The sequence below is a fragment of the Balaenoptera borealis genome (assembly GCF_965194805.1).
Source record: "Balaenoptera borealis genome assembly, chromosome: 3".
Lineage (NCBI taxonomy): Eukaryota > Metazoa > Chordata > Mammalia > Artiodactyla > Balaenopteridae > Balaenoptera > Balaenoptera borealis.
In genome coordinates, this window is record NC_138866.1 from 124,807,657 (window position 1) to 124,821,236 (window position 13,580).

The 13,580-nt window shown below is 41.2% G+C and overlaps 1 protein-coding gene across 12 annotated transcripts in view; it reads right to left on the bottom strand.

The window, feature by feature from the left end:
* The window catches only part of CHRNA5 (cholinergic receptor nicotinic alpha 5 subunit), a 63,846-nt gene that overhangs the window by 33,237 nt on the left and 17,029 nt on the right, over positions 1–13,580 (bottom strand). The window contains exon 2 of one of the 12 annotated variants that reach the window (XM_082387013.1): positions 4,888–4,952. The exons of the other annotated variants lie outside the window; for them this stretch is intronic. The gene's annotated coding sequence lies outside the window, so the exon portion shown is untranslated. The remainder of the gene's footprint in view (positions 1–4,887; positions 4,953–13,580) is intronic. 12 annotated transcript variants of the gene reach the window in all.

Here is a 13,580-nt window from a genome sequence, read left to right on the forward strand (position 1 = left end):
TATGTGAATTGTATCTCAATAAAGCTGTTATTAAAAGAGAACCTCTTTATGACTAATGACTGAGAAATAGATGTACAAATATAATAGTAAATCAGAATTGAGAAAATATAACAAACAGTATAGGTATAACCTTCAGAAAACCTATTTGAACAATTACCCCATAAGTTTTCTTAATAAACATAAAACTTAATGTGCAATGCCACTGCATTTATTTTCCTTATTTCTTTTTGATGTTTTATAACTTTCCCAGGAATAGCCTATTTTTTAAAAATTAAGACTTCGTTCCTCCCAACAAACAAAAGTCCAGGACAAAACAAGCACTTCACTGGTGAATTCTACCAAACATTTAAAGAAGAATTAATACCAGTCCTTCTCAAACGCTTCCAAAAAATAGGAAGGAACACTTCCAAACTCATTTTACAAGGCAAACACTACCCTGATACCAAAATCAGACAAGGATGCCACAAGAAAAGAAAATAACAGACTAATATCCCTGATGAACATAGATGCAAAAATCCTCAACAAGATATTAGCAAACCAAATTTAACAATACATTTAAACAATCATACACTATGGTCAAGCGGGATTTATTCAAGGGATGCAAGGATGATTCAATAACCAGAAGTCAATCAGTGTGATACACATTAGCAAAATGAAGGATAAAAATCATATGGTTGACACAGATGGAGAGAACAAACGTATGGACACCAAGAGGGGAAAGCAGGGTGTTGGGGGGTGCTGGTGGGATGAACTGGGAGATTGGGATTGACATATATACACTAATATGTATAAAATACATAACTAATAAGAACCTGCTGAATAAAAAAGTCAAATTAAATTAAATTCACAAAAATCATATGGTCAGGCTTCCCTGGTGGCGCAGTGGTTGAGAGTCTGCTTGCCAATGCAGGGGACACGGGTTCGAGCCCTGGTCTGGGAAGATCCCACATGCTGTGGAGCAACAAAGCCCGTGAGCCACAACTACTGAGCCTGCGTGTCTGGAGCCTGTGCTCTGCAACAAGAGAGGCCGCGACAGTGAGAGGCCTGCGCACCGCGATGAAGAGTGGCCCCCGCTCGCCGCAACTAGAGAAAGCCTGCGCACAGAAACGGACACCCAACACAGCCAAAAATAAATAAATAAATTAATTAATTAATTTAAAAAAAATAATCAGATTTATATTAAAAAAAATCATATGGTCATCTCAATAGATGCAGAAAAGCATTTGACAAAATTCGGCATCCATTTGTGATTAAAAACTTTCAACAAAGCAGATATAGAGGGTACATACCTCAACATAATAAAGGCCATATACAACAAGTCCATAGCTAACATCATACTCAATGTTGAAAAGCTGAAAGCTTTTCTTCTAAGATCAGGAACAAGACAAGGATGCCCATTCTCACCACTTTTATTCAACATAGTATTGGAAATCCTAGCAAGAGCAATTAAGCAAGAAAAAGAGATAAAAGGCATCCAAATAGCAGAGGAAGAAGTAAAACTGTCACTATTTGCAGATGACATGATATTATACAGAGAGAAAACCCTAAAGACTCCATCAAATAACTTTTAGAATAAAGGAATTCAGTTTAAAGTTGCAGGATACAAAATGAATATACAAAAATCTGTTGCTTTTGTATACACTAATAACAAACTATCAGAAAGAGCAGTTAAGAAAACAATCCCATTTGCAGTTGCATCAAAAAGAAAAAGATACCTAGGAATAAATTTAACCAAGGAGGTGACAAACCTGTAGAATGAAAGCTGTAAGACATTGATGAAAGAAATTGAAGAAGACACAAATAAAGGGAGAGATATACTATGCTCATGGATTAGAAGAATTAGTATTGTTAAAATGTCCACACTGCCCAAAGCAATGTACAGATTCAATACAATCTCTATCAAAATTCCAATGGCATTTTTCACAGAAATAGAATACACAATCCTAAAATTTGTATGGAAACACCAAAGACTCCAAATAGCCAAAACACTCTTGAGAAAGAACAAAGCTGATGGGATCACGTTCCCTGGTTTCAAACTACATTACAAAGCTATAACAATCAAAACAGTATGGTATTGCCATACAAACAGACACATAGATCAATGGAACAGAATAGAGATCCCACAAATAAACCTACACATATATGGTCAACTGATTTATGATAAAGGAGCCAAGAATATACAATGGGTTATAAAATGAATAAGTCACAGGGATGTAATATGCTGCACAGGGAACATAGTCAATACCTTTATATGGTGTGTAATCTATAAAAATATTGAATCAGTACATTGTACACCTGAAACTAATATAATATTGTAAGTCAACTATACTTCAATTTTAAAAATGTATATAGATAGATAGATATACACAATGGGGAAAGGACAGCCTCTTCAATAAATGGTCCTGGGGAAACTGGACAGACACATGCAAAAGAAAGAAACTGGACCACTGTCTTACACCATACACAAAAATTAACGCAAAATGGATTAAAGACTTGAACATAAGACCTGAAACCGTAAAACTAGAGGAAAACATAGTCAGTAAGCTCCTTGACATTGGTCTTGGTGATGATTCTTTGGATTTGACACTAAGAGCAAAGCCAACAAAAGCGAAAATAAACAAGTGGAACTACATCAAACTAAAAAGCTTCTACAAAGCAAAGAAAACTACCAACAAAATGAAAAGGCAACCTACAGAATGGGAGAAATTATTTGCAAATCATACACCTGAGAAGGGGTTAATATCCAAAATATATAAAGAACACATACAATTCAATGGCAAAAAAACCCCCCAAACAATCCAATTAAAAAATGGGCAGAGGATCTGAATAGACACTTTTACAAAGAAGACATACAGCTGGACAACAAGTACATGAAAATGTACTGAGAAGCACTGGTGAGGATGTAGAGAAAAGGGAACCCTTGTGCACTATTGGTGGGAATGTAAATCAGTGCAGCCACTATGGAAAACAGTATGGAGGTTCCTCAAAAAATCAAAAATATAACTATCATATGATCCAGCAATTCTACTTCAGGGGCTTTACCCAAGGAAAACAAAAACACTAACTCAAAAAGATATATGTAACCCATGTTCATTGCAGCATTACTTACAATAGCCAAGATATGGAAACAACCTCAGTGTCCACCAATGGATGAATAAAGAAAATGTGATATATATACACACACACACACACACACACACACACACACACACACACACAATGGAATGTTATTCAACCATCAAAAAGAAGGAAATCCTGCCATTTGCGACAACATGGATGGACCTTGAGGGCATTATGCTAAGTGAAATAAGTCAGACAGAGAAAGACAAATACTATATGATCTCACTTATATGTGGAATCTTTAAAAAAAAAAAAAAAGGAAAAACAAAAAAAACCCAGTTCATAGATACAGAGGAACAGGGAGTGGGGGGTGGGAGAAATGGGTGAAGGGGCTCAAAACGTAAAAAATTCCCGTTATAAAATAAGTCGTGGGGACGTAATGTACAGCATGGTGACTGTAGTTAATAAAACCATGTTACATATTTGAAAGTTGCTAAGAGAGTGAATCTTGAAAGTTCTCATCACACACAAAAAAATTTGTAACTGTGTATGGTGACAGATGTTAACCAGACTTACTATGGTGATCATAAACAATTAAAAAAAATAATACCTTTTAGAGCAGTTTGAGGTTCATAGCAAATCTGAGGGGAAGGTACAGAGATTTTTATATGCACTGCCCCCTCCACATACATAGCCTCCCCCATTATCAACATCCCCACCAGAGCAGAACATTCCTTGCAACTGATGAACCCACACTGATACATCATTATCACCAAAATCTATAGTTTACATTACAATTGCCTCTTGATGTTATATATTCTATGGGTTTGGACAAATGTATGATGGCATGAACCCATCATTACGGCATCCTACAGTATTTTCACTGCCCTAAAAATTCTCTGTGCTCTGCCTATTCATCTCTCCCCGTTCAACCCCCGGCAATCACTGAATTTTTTACTGCCTCCATGGTTTTGCCTTTAATAGTCTATTTTGATAACTATTTTAATAACAGAGTATGGTACTTGAATGGTCTGAATGTTTCTTTCTTCCCAAAATTCATGTTGAAATCCTAACCTCCAAAGGTTATGGTATTGGTAGGTAGGGCCTTTGGGAGGTGCTTAAGTCATGAGGGTGGAATCCTCATGAACAGGGCTAGGGCCTTATAAAAAGGCTCCAGAGAGCTCCCTAGCACATTCTGCCATAAAAGGACACAACAAGAAGTCTGAGACCTGGAAGAGGGCCCTCATCCAACCACACTGATCTCAGACTTGCAGCCCCCAAAAGTGTGAGAAATAAATTCCTGTTGCGTATAAGCTACTCAGTGTGTGGCATTTTGCTATAGCAGCCCAAATGGACTAAGCCAGCATTTGAGTAATACAAATATCAACCGCACATTTTTTTTCTTTGTAAACCTCAACAGCACATTTTTAAAGTGTCAACAGCACATTTTTAAAGTGTCAACAGCAAATGTGCAAACATCCTTTATAAGTGAAGAGACTAAAGTTCTGAGAGGTTGTCATTTGCCCAGGATCATACAGCAAAAGGCTGGGAAGCTGACTTGTCACAAGGCTTTGAAGCCAGGTTTGTCACCCAAGTCCATGGTTTTTCCACATCAAGTGATTCCACCTTTATAGGTTAAGTGCCAGTTAATCACAGAACTCTAATTGCAACCCAGATCAATCCTCTTTCCTCTTACTCAGTAGGCTTCTTGAGGTTATGGAAAATGAGAATAGGGGACTCTTCATGCATTTAAATGTTAAGCACTAACATATATAACGATATAGAGAAACATCTTTATTTTTCTTAGTCATATATGTGATCCCTCACCTGGGAGAGGCCTTCCTGATACCAATGGTCCTAGGATAGAAGAAGAATCCTGCTGCTCTCAAACACTGGTGATAGAAATGTAAAGTGTTACTGTCTTTTGGAAAAGTAATCTTGTAATATTTTAATCTTGCAAAATTTATCAAAAAATAAAAGTATATATTCCCTTGATTCAGCAACCCCACACCTAACTCCCACAGCAATAAAAGCACCAGTACATAAGGACATATGCACAAGAATGTTTACCACAGTAAACACTGTAGCAAAAATCTGGAAACAAAACAAACAATGAGAGTATAACATATCCATTACATGAGATATTATGAAGTCATTAAAAGGCTTACAGGACAAAGGTGCCAGGACCACTCAATGTGGGAAAGGACAGTTTCTTCAACAAATAGTGTTGGGAAAACTGGTTAGCCACATGCAAAAGAATTAAGTTGGATGCTTACCTAACACCATATACAAAAATCAGCTAAAAATGGATTAAAGACCTAAATTTAAGACCCAAAACCATAAAACTCCAAGAAGAAAACATAGGGGAAAAGCTTCATGATACTGGATTTGGCAATGATTTCTTGGAAATGACACCAAAAGCACAAGCAATACAAACAAAAATAGACAAATGAGACTATATCTAACTTAAAAACTTCTGTGCATCAAAGGATGTAATCAATTTTCTAAACAAGTATATACAAAATCTTTATAAATTAACATATTTCTCCAAAAGTGTACAAGCAGTCTCAATTCATTGGGACAAAAATAAATACTTTTGTTCTCCACAGGTCACTGAATGAAGTCTTTGTACAGTTCAGGGAAGCTATGGATAGAAACTGAGCTAGGTTTGAAAAACAATACTGTGCCATATAAAAACAACAATTCACGGCTGCCGTGGACAGCCACTTGCTCCCTTTCAGGGTTCCAGGTCCCCTCGCGTGGCAGAGGTCTTCCATTTGAAGTCTGTCTGTGGTCCTCGGGGACAGCGCCTTGGATCTCTGTGAGTTCCTCGGTAGTGTCGCTGTGTCGGAGGAGAGGTGCCAGGATGCATGGGGTGGGGTCGCCGTCATCAAAGCGGACATGCTTGCTGTCTGTCTTCCCTGGTGCTCAGTGTCCACGTGTTCGCATGGCGTCTGTGGCTTTCAGTCGGGTCGAGTCGCCCTGCGGGCAGGAGGAGAGCACGTGGGACAAGGCTGTTGAGCGTTTGAGCGTTTCCTCGGGGGTCAGGGCCACAAATCTTGCCGGCTGGGGAGCTGGCCGGAATGTGACCGGAAAGGTGGCCTAGTTTCCGCCATGGGGTTTGACTGGGTCATGGTTGCTGAAGACCACTGCTTCCCATGGTCGGCGTCCATGCGGGTCCCCGCGGGTCCCCGGAAGGTGATCTGGCCTAGTTGGCCTGAAGTGGCACCTGGGATGAAATCCTTTGGCCCCTTGAGAGGAAGACGGGCTGCATCTTGCCTGTAGCCAGCTGCAGGGTGGAGTCAGCCTGCCCATGGGAGGTTCCCTTTTTCCCGGAAACGCTGGGAGTGGCCCCAAGTGCACATCAGATGTGCTAGTAGCTGGCAGGGTCTCCAGGTTCACATAGATGTTACACCCATGGCCGGGAGGCCGGTTCCTCAAGTCTATGTGCTTTGGTCAGAAGGCGGGGCTGCTGGAGAGTGGGAGCCTGTGGCCTATTTCAACAGCCCATCGGGGTCAAAGTTCGCATGCGGCCTCTTAAAGGCGGCTGGGGTCTTTCTCCATTCAGTGGGAGGGTGCGAGGCCAGGGCTCTGCATATAAGGTGTGGCTTTTACTGTTCGAAGCTCTGCAGGGGAGCAAAGGGACACACAGAGACCCAGACGCAGATACAGAGGCACACACAGAAACCCGCAAGCGCATCCTTGCACGCAATGACAGACACACGCATGCGCACACACATACACACCCTCACACGCGGGCCCACCTACGTGCCTACCTTCCTGCAGTTGTGCTGTCAGACATGCATTCAGTTCTCCTAAGTGAAAGAGGTACTTGGGAAGCAGATGCAGGGCTCACGCCCAGGTAAATGTTTGCATGAATTGCGTTCTCGAGGACCCGGGTCCAATTCTGAAGCCTGCATGATTTCTGTCCACTTCTCAGGTGTACTTGCTGGGCAAGGCTGACCATCGGCGAAGACAAGAAGACCTTCACGTGGTCTGAGGACTGGAGGTGGTAGGGAGACCTGGAAGAAGTGAGGTGGGCCCAGGGTGCCAAGTGTGGCTGTGGATACCACAGGACGGTAGACCTTCAGCCATCCCAAGATGTGCCATTGGATATTAGGGTTTCCTCGGATGGGCCCAGTGGCTGCAAGCACAGATTGACTGTTCCTCTTGCTGAGTGGCCTGGGGGCTGTGGATTCCCCAGGCTGTTGGAGTACTCTGGAGTCACTGGCTCCTCCGCGGAACCACGCGGCCTGCCCTGTCAGGTTCTGCAGCGTCCCAGCATGTGCTCGGATCGATGATGACTCCCTTGTATGCATTCCTTGGAAAATCTGAACAAAATGAGTGAGAACACTCTACCGTCTCCTCATCGAAACTGAGGTCCAAAAAATAAAAATAAAAAAAATAATAAAAACAACAATTCACAGTTGAACTGAAACACTGTGAATGCGTTAATACCTGCCATAAAACAACAATTTATCTAATACAATATTAACCTGCTTGTCACGTAACACAATGTTCTTTGCAGCACTATTTACAACAGCCAGGACATGGAAGCAACCTAAGTGTCCATCGACAGATGAATGCATAAAGATGTGGCACATATATACAATGGAATATTACTCAGCCATAAAAAGAAACGAAACTGAGTTATTTGTAGTGATGGGGATGGACCTAGAGTCTGTCATACACAGTGAAGTAAGTCAGAAAGAGAAAAACAAATATCATATGCTAACACATATATATGGAATCTAAGAAAATGGTTCTGAAGAACCTAGGGGCAGGACAGGAATAAAGACACAGACACAGAGAATGGACTTGAGGACAGGGGGAGGGGGAAGGGTAAGCTGGGACGAAGTGAGAGAGTGGCATGGACATATATACACTACCAAATGTAAAATAGACAGCTAGTGGGAAGCAGCCCCGTAGCACAGGGAGATCAGCTCGGTGCTTTGTGACCACCTAGAGGAGTGGGATAGGGAGGGTGGGAGGGAGAGGAAAGAGGGAGGGGATATGGGGATGTATGTATATGTATAGCTGATTCACTCTGTTATACAACAGAAACAAACACAACAATGTAAAGCAATCATAATCCAATAAAGATGTTAAAAAAAAATTAACCTACTTGCTAAATATGCTTTGATTTATAAGATGCATACATTTCCAAAACTGTTCAACATCTCTACTTATAAATTAATTCACAGGATTCATATAGTTGCTTTTTAGTTTGAAAAGGGTGTTAGCAAAAATAATACGAGGAGACCTTCAAGACGGCAGAGCGGTAAGATGTGGAGATCACGTTCCTCCCCACAAATACATCAGAAATACATCTACATGTGGAACAACTCCTACAGAACACCTACTGAATGCTGGCAGAAGACCTCAGACTTCCCCAAAAGCAAGAAACTCCCCACATACCTGGGTAGGGCAAAAGAAAAAAGAAAAAACAGAGGCAAAAGAATAGGGACAGGACCTGCACATCTGGGAGGGAGCTGTGAAGGAGGAAAGGTTTCCACACACTAGGAAGCCCCTTCACGGGCGGAGACGGCAGGTGGGCGGGGGAGGAAGCTTTGGAGCCACGGAGGAGAGTGCGGCAACAGGGGTGCGGAGGGCAATGTGGAGAGATTCCCACACAGAGGATCAGTGCCAACCAGCACTCACCAGCCTGAGAGGCTTGTCTGCTCACCTGCCAGAGCAGGTGGGGGCTGGGAGCTGAGGCTCCGGCTTCAGAGTTCAGATCCCAGGGAGAGGACTGGGGTTGGCTGCGTGAACACAGCCTGAAGGGGGCTAGTGCGCCACAGCTAGCCAGGCAGGAGTCCAGGAAAAAGTCTGGAACTGCCTAAGAGGCAAGAGACCATTGTTTCGGCGTACGCGAGGAGAAGGGATTCAGAGCACCGCCTAAACGAGCTCCAGAGACAGGCGCGAGCCGCGTCTATCAGCGCAGACACCAGAGACGGGCATGAGACGCTAAGGCTGCTGCTGCCGCCACCAAGAAGCCTGTGTGCAAGCACAGAGCACTATCCACACCTCCCCTCCCGGGAGCCTGTGCATCCCGCCACTGCCAGGGTCCCGTGATCCAGGGACAACTTCCCTGGAAGAACACACGGCGCCCCTCAGGCTGTTGCAACGTTATGCCGGCCTCTGCCGCCGCAGGCTCGCCCCGCATTCTGTACCCCTCTCTTCCCCTGGCCTGAGCGAGCCAGAGCCCCCTAATCAGCTGCTACTTTAACCCCATCCTGTCTGAGGGAAGAATAGATGACCTCAGGTGACCTAAACGCAGAGGCAGGGCAAAATCCAAAGATGAACCCCAGGACCTGTGAGAACAAAGAAGAGAATGGGAAATTTCTCCCAGCAGCCTCAGGAGCAGTGGATTAAGTCTCCACAATCAACTTGATGTACCCTGCATCGGTGGAATACCTGAATGGACAACGAATCATCCCAAAATTGAGGTGGTGGATGTTGGGAGCAACTGTAGACTTGGAGTTTGCTTTCTGCATCTAATTTGTTTCTGGTTTTATGTTTATCATAGTTTAATATTTAGAGTTTATTATCATTGGTAGATTTGTTTATTGATTTGGTTGCTCGCTTCCTTTTTTTAATATATATATTTTTTTCCTTTTTCTCTTTTTGTGAGTGTGTATGTGTATGCTTCTTTGTGTGATTTTGTCTGTATAGCTTTGCTTTTATCATTTGTCCTAGGGTTCTGTCAGTCTGTTTTTTGGGGGCTTTTTGTCTTTTTTTAGTATATTTTTTAGCACTTGTTATCGTTGGTGGATTTGTTTTTTGGTTTGGTTGTTCTCTTCTTTATTTTTTTACTATTTTTTAATTTTTTTAATATTTAAAAAAATTTTTATTTTAATAACTTTATTTTTTCTTTCTTTCTTTTTTTCTCCCTTTTCTTCTGAGCCGTCTGGCTGACAGAATCTTGGTGCTCCGGCGGGGTGTCAGGCCTGTGCCTCTGAGGTGGGAGAGCTGAGTTCAGGACATTGGTTGACCAGAGACCTCCTGGCTCCACGTAATATCAAACAGCAAATGCTCTCCCAGAGATCTCCATCTCAAGGCTAAGACCCAGCTCCACTCAACGACCAGCAAGCTACAGTGCTGGACACCCCAAGCCAAACAACTAGCAAGACAGGAACACAACCCACCCATTAGCAGAGAGGCTGCCTAAAATCATAATAAGGTCACAGACACCCCAAAACACACCAAGGGACGTGGTCCTGCCCACGAGAAAGACAAGATCCAGCCTCATCCACCAGAACACAGGCACTAGTCCCCTCCACCAGGAAGCCTACACAACCCACTGAACCAACCTTAGCCACTGCAGGCAGACACCAAAAACAACGGGAACTATGAACCTGCAGCCTGCAGAAAGGAGACTCCAAACACAGTAAGTTAAGCAAAATGAGAAGACAGAGAAACACACAGCAGATGGAGGAGCAAGGTAAAAACCCACCAGACCAAACAAATGAAGAGGAAATAGGCAGTCTACCTGAAAAAGAATTCAGAGTAATGATAGTAAAGATGATCCAAAATCTTGGAAACAGAATAGAGAAAATACAAGAAACGTTTAACAAGGACGTAGAAGAACTAAAGAGCAAACAAACAATGATGAACAACACAATAAATGAAATTTAAAATTCTCTAGAAGGAATCAATAGCAGAATAACTGAGGCAGAGGAATGGATAAGGGACCTGGAAGATAAAATCGTGGAAATAACTACCACAGAGCAGAATAAAGAAAAAAGAATTGAGGACAGTCTCAGAGACCTCTGGGACAACATTAAACACACCAACATTTAAATTATAGGGGTCCCAGAAGAAGAAGAGGAAAAGAAAGGGACTGAGAAAATATTTGAAGAGATTATAGTTGAAAACTTCCCTAATATGCGAAGGGAAAGAGTCAGTCAAGTCCAGGAATCCCAGAGAGTCCCATACAGGATAAATCCAAGGACAAACATGCCAAGACACATATTAATCAAACTATCAAAAATTAAATACAAAGAAAAAATATTAAAAGCAGCAAGGGAAAAGCAACAAATAACATATAAGGGAATCCCCATAAGGTTAACAGCTGATCTTTCAGCAGAAACTCTGCAAGCCAGAAGGGAGTGGCAGGACATATTTAAAGTGATGAAAGGGAAAAACCTATAACCAAGATTACTCTACCCAGCAAGGATCTCATTCAGATTCAATGGAGAAATTAAAACCTTTACAGACAAGCAAAAGCTAAGAGAATTCAGCGCCACCAAACCAGCTTTACAACAAATGCCAAAGGAACTTCTCTAGGCAGGAAACACAAGAGAAGGAGAAGACCTACAATGACAAACCCAAAACAGTTAAGAAAATGGTAATAGGAGCATACATATCGATAACTACCTTAAATGTAAATGGATTAAATGCTCCCACCAAAAGACACAGGCTTGCTGAATGGATACAAAAACAACACCCATATATATGTTCTCTACAAGAGACCCACTTCAGACCTAGGGACACATATAGACTGAAAGTGAGGGGACGGAAAAAGATATTCCATGCAGATGGAAATCAAAAGAAAGCTGGAGTAGCAATTCTCATATCAGACAAAGTAGACTTTAAAATAAAGACTATTATAAGAGACAAAGAAGGACACTACATAGTGATCACGGGATCAATCCAAGAAGAAGATATAACAATTGTAAATATTTATGCACCCAACACAGGAGCACCTCAATACATAAGGCAGATGCTAACAGCCAAAAAAGGGGAAATCAACAGTAGCACAATCATAGTAGGGGACTTTAACACCCCACTTTCAGCAACGGACAGATCATCCAAAATGAAAATAAATAAGGAAACACAAGCTTTTAAAATGATACATTAAACAAGATGGACTTAATTGATATTTATAGGACATTCTGTCCAAGAACAACAGAATGCACTTGCTTCTTAAGTGCTCATGGAACATTCTCCAGGATAGATCATATCTTGGGTCACAAATCAAGCCTTGGTAAATTTAAGAAAATTGAAATTGTATCAAGTATCTTTTCTGACCACAATGCTATGAGACTAGATATCAATTACGGGAAAAAAATCTGTAAAAAATACAAACACATGGAGGCTAAACAATACACTACTAAATAACAAAGAGATCACTGGGGAAATCAAAGAGGAAATCAATAAATACTAGAAACAAATGACAATTAAAACACAATGACCCTGGGGTGGGATAGGGAGGGTGGGAGACGCAAGAGGGAAGAGATATGGGAACATATGTATATGTATAACTGATTCACTTTGTTATAAAGCAGAAACTAACACACCATTGTAAAGCAATTATACTCCAGTAAAGATGTTAAAAAAACAAACAAAAACACAATGACCCAAAACCTAGGGAATGCAGCAAAAGCAGTTCTAAGAGGGAAGTTTATAGCAATACAATCCTACCTCAAGAAACAAGAAACATCTCAAATAAACAACCTAACCTTACACCTAAAGCAATTAGAGAAAGAAGAGCAAAAAAACCTCAAAGTTAGCAGAAGGAAAGAAATCATAAAGATCAGATCAGAAATAAATGAAAAAGAAATGAAGGAAACAATAGCAAAGATCAATAAAACTAAAAGCTGGTTCTTTGAGAAGATAAACAAAATTGATAAACCATTAGCCAGCCTCATCAAGAAAAAAGGGGAGGAGACTCAAATCAACAGATTTAGAAATGAAAAAGGATAAGTAACAACTGACACCGCAGAAATACAAAGGATCATGAGAGATTACTACAAGCAACTATATGCCAATAAAATGGACAACCAGGAAGAAATGGACAAATTATTAGAAAAGCACCACCTTCCGAGACTGAACCAGGAAAAAATACAAAATATAAACAGACCAATCACAAGCACTGAAATTGAGACTCTTATTAAAAATCTTCCAACAAACAAAAGCCCAGGACCAGATGGCTTCACAGGCGAAGTCTATCAAACATTTATAGAATAGCTAACACCTCTCCTTCTCAAACTCTTCCAAAATATAGCAGAGGGAGGAACACTCCCAATCTCGTACTACGAGGCCACCAAAACCAGATACCAAAACCAGACAAAGATGTCACAAAGAAAGAAAACTATAGGCCAATATCACTGATGAACACGGATGCAAAAATCCTCAACAAAATACTAGCAAACAGAATCCAACAGCACAGTAAAAGGATCATACACCATGATCAAGTGGGGTTTATCCAAGGAATGCAAGGATTCTTCAATATACGCAAATCAATCAATGTGATACACCATATTAACAAATTGAAGGAGAAAAACGATATCATCTCAATAGATGCAGAAGCATCTTTTGGCAAAATTCAACACCGGTTTATGATAAAAACCTTCCAGAAAGTTGGCATAGAGGGAACTTACCTCAACATAATAAAGGCCATACATGACAAACCCACAGCCAACATCGTTCTCAAGGGTGAAAAACTGAAACCATTTCCACTAAGATCAGGAACAAGACAAGGTTGCCACACTCACCACTATTATTCAACATAGTTT